Here is an 8,964-nt window from a genome sequence, read left to right as displayed (position 1 = left end):
TTTGTTTTACATGCACACGTATAAAAATTGCGGTTTTTATCCAACGCAATCATAGGTTTGAACGTTGTTTTCAATTTAGACTTGTTTATATTTTTCCGTTTGGGCTTGTATTATATTTTCCTTCGGGTTTATATGATCCGTTCATCCTATTTTGACTCTTTAAAATTCAAGTCTATCCTAAATTGAGGTAAATTATATGGCCTTCCAAATACCGTTTCGATCCCTAACATCACTGAAGAGACATTAATTGTCGAAAACCGGATATGGTGTATAAAAATTTTTGCACCTCATGTTTGTGGTAAACCATCTTTTCCACAAGTTTATTGTTTTCTGTTTGGTATTAAATTAATATTAAGATCCATTTTGTACTGGTGATCAATTTATTTGGCAATCGCCAATGGCAGTCAGCAGGGTTTAAGAACATCCGTTGTTCGACCTGTTAGTCAAATGCGTTTTGTTAAAATATACTTTTTCACTATTTTGGTCTTTTGGAAAATGTTGTTTGTGCTGTATTTAGACCCCTCTACCTAGAAATTTGTTTTACATGCACACGTATAAAAATTGCGGTTTTTATCCAACGCAATCATAGGTTTGAACGTTGTTTTCAATTTAGACTTGTTTATATTTTTCCGTTTGGGCTTGTATTATATTTGCCTTCGGGTTTATATGATCCGTTCATCCTATTTTGACTCTTTAAAATTCAAGAGTCTATCCTAAATTGAGGTAAATTATATGGCCTTCCAAATACCGTTTCGATCCCTAACATCACTTAAGAGACATTAATTGTCGAAATCCGGATATGGTGTATACAAATTTTTTGCACCTCATGTTTGTGGTAAACCATCTTTTCCACAAGTTTATTGTTTGGTATTAAATTAATATTAAGATCCATTTTGTACTGGTGATAAATTTATTTGGCAATCGCCAATGGCAGTCAGCAGGGTTTAAGAACATCCGTCGTTCGACCTGTTAGTCAAATGCGTTTTGTTAAAATATACTTTTTCACTATTTTGGTCTTTTGGAAAATGTTGTTTGTGCTGTATTTAGACCCCTCTACTTAGAAATTTGTTTTACATGCACTCGTATAAAAATTGCGGTTTTTATCCAACGCAATCATAGGTTTGAACGTTGTTTTCGAATTAGACTTGTTTTTATTTTTCCGTTTGGGCTTGTATTATATTTGCCTTCGGGTTTATATGATCCGTTCATCCTATTTTGACTCTTTAAAATTCAAGAGTCTATCCTAAATTGAGGTAAATTATATGGCCTTCCAAATACCGTTTCGATCCCTAACATCACTTAAGAGACATTAATTGTCGAAATCCGGATATGGTGTATACAAATTTTTTGCACCTCATGTTTGTGGTAAACCATCTTTTCCACAAGTTTATTGTTTGGTATTAAATTAATATTAAGATCCATTTTGTACTGGTGATAAATTTATTTGGCAATCGCCAATGGCAGTCAGCAGGGTTTAAGAACATCCGTTGTTCGACCTGTTAGTCAAATGCGTTTTGTTAAAATATACTTTTTCACTATTTTGGTCTTTTGGAAAATGTTGTTTGTGCTGTATTTAGACCCCTCTACTTAGAAATTTGTTTTACATGCACTCGTATAAAAATTGCGGTTTTTATCCAACGCAATCATAGGTTTGAACGTTGTTTTCAAATTAGACTTGTTTTTATTTTTCCGTTTGGGCTTGTATTATATTTTCCTTCGGGTTTATATGATCCGTTCATCCTATTTTGACTCTTTAAAATTCAAGAGTCTATCCTAAATTGAGGTAAATTATATGGCCTTCCAAATACCGTTTCGATCCCTAACATCACTGAAGAGACATTAATTGTCGAAATCCGGATATGGTGTATAAAATTTTTTGCACCTCATGTTTGTGGTAAACCATCTTTTCCACAAGTTAATTGTTTTCTGTTTGGTATTAAATTAATATTAAGATCCATTTTGTACTGGTGATCAATTTATTTGGCAATCGCCAATGGCAGTCAGCAGGGTTAAGAACATCCGTTGTTCGACCTGTTAGTCAAATGCGTTTTGTTAAAATATACTTTTTCACTATTTTGGTCTTTTGGAAAATATGGATTTATTGTGCCTGACTAACTAAATAATTAGATTGTTCGTGCACTCGAGTTACAAAATGTAAGGCAAACAGTGGTTTACAGATTTTCAAATCTCATAAATTGATTTAGAAGTGACAAATCAAGGTTACAAACACAACTGAGAAAATAACATGAAATCCTAATGGAGCTATACCGGGTGAGTCTCAAGGGTAAGCGTCTTCTGTATGCATACTTCCATCACCCACCAAGCGTATCCACAATCAGTCAAAATGTCATATCGGGAATTAATAGTACATAAAAGTACAGATTTAACGACTATTTGTGCATCTAAAGATCTAAGACTGCAAAAACATGTCACATCGTCTTTTATGCAAAACATGTGGTTCCTGTTTTAAAATAATCACATGCCAGATATCGGACATTGTGGCATGCTTAATGCATTATTTTGTTCTGGAATTACAAGGAAAGATGAACATTTGTATTTTTTAATGATTGTCTACAAAATCACCACTTCTCAAAAATCTAATAACCTTTCCTAAAGATATTTTATATTTTCACAGATTTCCATTGAACTATAATAGAAACAAATTTTAACATTGTTACATTTCTTATGGATAAAAGGAGATGAGGATATAAGTCAACTAAGGACATATACCAAATGATGCAAATAACTAAAAAGACATGTAGAGGTCATATATAATGTCTCAAAAATAGAAAGTTGTACATAAAATATATCATGCTCTACCTTATTCTTTTAACGTATTCACAGAAAACTTCATGTACATAATTATATGTTTAATAAAACCAGAAAAAATATACGTTTCGATTTATTTTCATGGATACATGGATATCTATATATAATTTAAAAAAACAAAACGTCACCACACATGAACTATGTTCTAATATACTTAAAACTAAAATCAATTGAAGATTCAAACACAACATAACCATAATGCATAGTATTCATCTGAACTAAACTAATTAAAAACAAGCCAGCTTGAAGTAAAACTATTATTGAAAATACAAGTTATTAGACACGTTTGTTAGTAGTTTAGTTCGAGTCGTACATTTATAGTGCAAAACTACGTGTTCCTCAAAGAACCCTCTGATATACTGGCAACAAAGGTTCCGGAAGCAAAGTATGTATATAAAATATTTAAGGTCATAAAAAAATCAAATGAACATGTACACTTTACAATGCATTATTAAAATTATACCAGTGCCTAAATGTTTGTACTGAAGCGGACAAACTTCATTTTGTAACCCCCCCACAAAAAAAAAAACCACTAATACTAAAACGAAGAAAAAAAAGGATAAAACATAAACATCAACAAAATTGAAACAGAAAGTCAACAAACAAAACCAAACCAAAACTATTACGAACCATGGTACTTGATGTTGGAATAAGCTTCATCGGCTGTACTCCATAGCCAAGGTTTTGGAAGTCATATTAAAAACAAATACGGAAGCTTAAAAATAGATGTGTCATATACAAAGAAGCACAATATAATGTATGAATAATATACTAGTACTTGTTTGAAAGTGAAGAAAGTGTTTTAAGACTAAAATGGAGCCTAAAACTTTTTCAAGCTTTTAAAAAATAATTTTAATCGGCTAATTTTCAATAATTCAAAATAAAAACAAAAGAATTTTCTTTAATACTGAACAGGAATAGTATGTCGGTGCATGGTTTATTCAGGGTATTTGAAGTGTGCAAGCATTATTGGGGATCACTATCAAACCTTAAGAATATATATTTTGCTCTTGATACTTTTGTTCAATAGATTCCAGTAACTAATCTTTAACTGCCCTTTGTAATATATATATATATATATATATATATATATATATATATATATGCCTAAGAATGTAACTTTAACACGCTAATGAGTGTGGTAAAAATAGTTGTTATATTCTATATATTCACGCAATATTTCGCTAAACCAATTAGCTTCATCAGGTGCGTGCAGTCATCCAATTAAACCATCTTTTCCGCAAGTTTATTGTTTTCTGTTTGGTATTAAATTAATAATTAAGATCCATTTTGTTACATCTGGTGATCCGTTTATTTGGCAATCGTCATGGCAGTCAGCAGGGTTTAAGGACATCCGTTGTTCGACCTGCTAGTCAAATGCGTTTTGTTAAAATATACTTTTTCACTTTTTTGGTCTTTTGGAAAATGTTGTTTGTGCTGTATTTAGACCCCTCTACCAAGAAATTAGTTTTGCATGCACACGTATAAAAATTGCGGTTTTTATCAAACGCAATCATAGGTTTGAACGTTGTTTTCAATTTAGACTCGTATATATATATATATACATAATATTCACTGTTCAATTCCTACAGATACTGACTTTTTATTGAATATGTTTCCAATTTGTATGAAAACAAATAAAAATATTAGCTTCGCCCACCTTATCAATCAAAACAATTTTACACATGATCCTGTACTTTAAAAAAGTTACAACTTATATTATAATAAAACAAAAAAATTATATTATATAATATATATTGAAAATGACTAAATGAGTATATGACTAGTAAATAGAAATATGAAACGATAAAATTTAATAAACATAAATAGAATATATGAGAAACAATGGAATGATGCTGCCCAAGTTCCAATTTCAGATTCAAAATGTTTATAACATGCATATTTGATTAAGCACATCTGTAAATATCAAAATTGAAAGCTGTTTTTCTTTTAACAATTTATACAAAATAAGAGCAAGTGACAATCACATTTTTAGGAAGAAGCGCATCCGCACTAAATTAATAATCCTATTTCAAATTATTTGAAAAAAAAACCAAACGTTTTTATATATTTTCCTATTCCATCTATATGACAAACCGCAGTTAAGCTGAACAACCGTTTTCCCTGGTGTGATCACAAACCTTTTTAAACGTCTTGATATAATCCCTAATTATTTTGAATTGAAATTAAAATTTCATTTATTTTTAAATGACAACTAATTGATTCACTGTATATATGCCCGGCCCCCCTTCTCAAATTTTGCATTCATTGAAATAAACGGTTGAGATCACATTCTTAAACAGCATATATTCAATGATAAGGTACGTGACTGAAATATTCCCATTGGTATGGCGCTATGCCTATAAAAGTCTCTGATTATCCAAAAGCACTTTCTATTCCTGCTCTTTAAACACAAATAAACTATATTAACTGTAATATACCAAAGTTAACTTCGTTTAACATGTTAAAAATGCGTGTTCTCGACTATTTTGGAATACTAATGTTTGTTTAAATACCTTCTTTGAGTAAAAAAATCCCGTCAAGAAAACCAATAGAGCACTTTATAAGCCTGATATCTTTGATGCGTTTATTTTGATACATAATAGCTAGATGTTTTCGTACGATATGGTAAGTAAATTCGATAATTGGCAATTCCACGAAGCAAAATTGTTTGCTTTAAGCAAAGCACTGATCGTTCATAATGGAGCAAAGGGACATTTGTGTAGCTTTTTTAACTCATCTACTTTTTGAAATATAAAGGCATCTGACCTTGTTGTGGATTTAATTGTTTGATTATTTGGCAGCCATTTTCTATTTACATATGAACAATTCAATCATTAAAAGCTAATGACAATGAAAATGGTACCGAAGTAATATTTGTTTAAATTCATAGTTAATGCGTTTTAATTTCATAACAGAAAGGTCTAATAAGTCATTTGATACAAATACTATTAACACTAAACAGAGAATTGTTTGAAATCAATATGTTGTATTTCAGAATACCGTATAATGTTGTTAACAGCATGGTCGTACAAGGACATAAGAAAATTTCCAATTTTTAAAACGGATTGACAAACATACTATAAAGTAGAACTACGATCCGAACATTTGCAATTAAAAATAAGATTGATAGGTTGCTTTCCTCAATATTTTCAAGGTTGAATGGTTTCAGCTGTCAAGTGTTTTCATATAGCGTGTGCTAGCATGTTTATAAAATGCTCAGAAAAGAGAAGAATAAGTTAGCAAGCTGGATTGATTTGATTTTTGGTGTTTTAACGCCACTTTTAAGCACCGCTTTTGGGCTATTTCGTGGTGGCCAGTTTTTATTGGTGGAGGAAGCCGGAGTGCCGGGAGAAAACCACCGACCTTCGATAGGAAAACTGACAATCCCAGTCAATTAAGATTGGAGTCGAGTGCACCCGCACGAGCGGGTTTCGAACTCACGACCTCAGTGTTGACTGGCTAGTGATTACAGAAGTAACTACTTAGACCACTCAGCCACCAAGGCCTCCCGTTAGCAAGCTGGATATTCTTGTATCATGCTTCTATTTGTAAGGTTGAATATACTTTGTACAGTGTTTGTCGTTTTGTCTAATTGATATATATGAGAAAAGTCTTGAAAATTAAATGTTCTTCCAAATGTTCAATTTTCATCTTCTTTGGTATCTGTTTCCATTTTGAACGTTTCTTCGTTGTCTCTAAAATTAAATATATGAATTGTTATAGAATGATTTTCAGATTTACTGTTGGGTTTCATAAATATGGGTCTATTGACCAAAATATCTTCTGCTTTCAATGATTATTATAAAGTAAAAGTGTTAAAAAAGGCAACAACACTATTTAATCAATAGTAACTGTTCATCATATGCACAATGGATGGTGACTTGAGGAAGATATCCACAGTATATGGTAGATGATACCTCATTCCCTCATAAACCATATCATGCCTAATTAACACGGTTAACAAATACTATGCTCTTTGGCTCATTCGTATACAATGGTTTAATCAAAGCGTCCTCGTAGCCGAGATAGTTTACATTTATATTCATTATTAAATAAATTAATATCTTAATGTTCATAGTAAATACCAAACTGGTATTTGAAGTAAAGTTGCTGGCATGGTATGCAAAGTTATAGCTTCAAAATGTGTCTTTATTGTCTAACATTACTTTGGGGAAAACAAATTCTATTAGCGTGGGTGTGATCCGTGTTTGCATATGAAAGCTTAAAAGATACCAAAGGCACATTCAAACTCATAAGTCGAAAATAAACTGACAACGCCATGGCTAAAAAAGAAAAAGTCCCACAGGCAAACAAGAGTACACAAAACATAAAATAGAAACTTTTTCACAACCAACTATGTACAAATGTAAATATTTTTTTTTTATCAATTTAGACAAGCAAGAGCAATTGATAGTACAGTCGACCATTGTACTATCAACTGCTCTTAAAAACAAAATACTCGGACTAAGATATACATTTTACAAAGAACATGTCTTTGATTCATAAATAAAAAATATTCTGAAACAATGGAAAGGTTTTTTTCAGACAGAAAAATGATAAAAAGAGGGTCACCATCAAAGATTTATATCCAGGCTTTCCCGTTTTTTAAATATGTTTTAAATCGTAGTAAAAACTGAAAATACATTATTGACCAGAAACGAACATAATAATTTTAAGCGTATTTTGGTGGATATGATAACGGTGACACCAAACATCACATCTTAACACGTCACTAGTAAAAATTGTAAAGTAACACTATGTTTAACGAATTAATGTTAAAGAAAAAGAAAACACTTTCCTTATTTGAATAAAAAGTTTAAAAAAAAACACCTGCTTCTATTTTTCAAAACATATCGGATAATCAGAATATAACATTGACACTGATTGTAATATACTACTATAATTACAGTCCTAATTATCTTTACATTATCAAGAAAAAACATTAAAGTGGTCAGAAATATATAGGTCACGCATGTTATCATTTATGTACAAAACGATGTTTTGTGAGGTTTGAAATCGATTATTATTTCAGTTTTCATTTTGTCTAGCCACAACTGACTAATGCGACCTGAAAGAGATTGAAGCAATTGAAATGTTTCTTTTACAAGTCTATACTATGTGAAGAAAATATAAATAAAGGATTGCGACTTTGTTTCATTAGATATATTGGAACATTATTAAAGTGAATCATCACTCATTGTAATAGACAACAGCCTCAAGTACAAACACTACGACCAACAAGATAAGAGAAGACGTAACACCAACGAGTCAAATCAGAAGCATTCAAATATGGGTACAAAAATAAGAACATTCGTGTATACACATAAAAACTATAGCAATTTGATTCCCACCAGAGAACGAGTAATATCAGGCACCATGGGATTGGAAGTGAATGGCTTATATCAATTTGAATGCCACTTATGATTGCTTGAATGCTTGCTACTTGATTAACGTCCAGTGGCAGTTTTCAAATATATTCATGATTTACATTTGTGAAAATGTATTTTACAAATGTATATCATGAATATCATGAATATATATGAAAAACTGTCACTGGAGGTTAATCAAGTAACATCTGTTTTCTATAAAGACTGGGCTGATAAAGGTATCTGGTTGATAAATGATGTGCTAGATAATGAGGGTAAATTAATGTATTTTGAGGAATGCCAAAATATTTATGAAATTTAATCTAACCCTCTTGTTTATAATGGGTTTATATTAGCAATAAAATCATATCAAAAATCTCTCAAACATAATATCTCTCTAGACAGTCTTTTTAAAATTCATGGACCAATTCTTTCAAATAATATAACATTTTTGTTTATCAAATAAAGGCTCAAAAGATATGTATAGTGTTTTATTAGAAACAAATAGTACAAGGCTTAACTGTAAAGATAAATGATCTCTAAGATTAAATAAAAAATTGGATCGGAAAAAGTGCACAATATGTCATTTTACACAACAAAATGCTCAAAACTTCATTCGTTCCAATATTATTAGTTAAATAGTGTGCTAGTGACCTAATACGGTATATATGGGGTCAGTAAATTCCATATGGGGTGAGAGCGAAGCTCGAATCCCCATATGGAATTTACTGATCCCATATATACCGTATTACGTCACTAGCACACT

Source organism: Mytilus californianus, unplaced genomic scaffold (assembly GCF_021869535.1).
Source record: "Mytilus californianus isolate M0D057914Y unplaced genomic scaffold, xbMytCali1.0.p SCAF_9, whole genome shotgun sequence".
Classification (NCBI taxonomy): Eukaryota; Metazoa; Mollusca; class Bivalvia; order Mytilida; family Mytilidae; genus Mytilus; species Mytilus californianus.
This window is presented reverse-complemented; position numbering follows the sequence as displayed.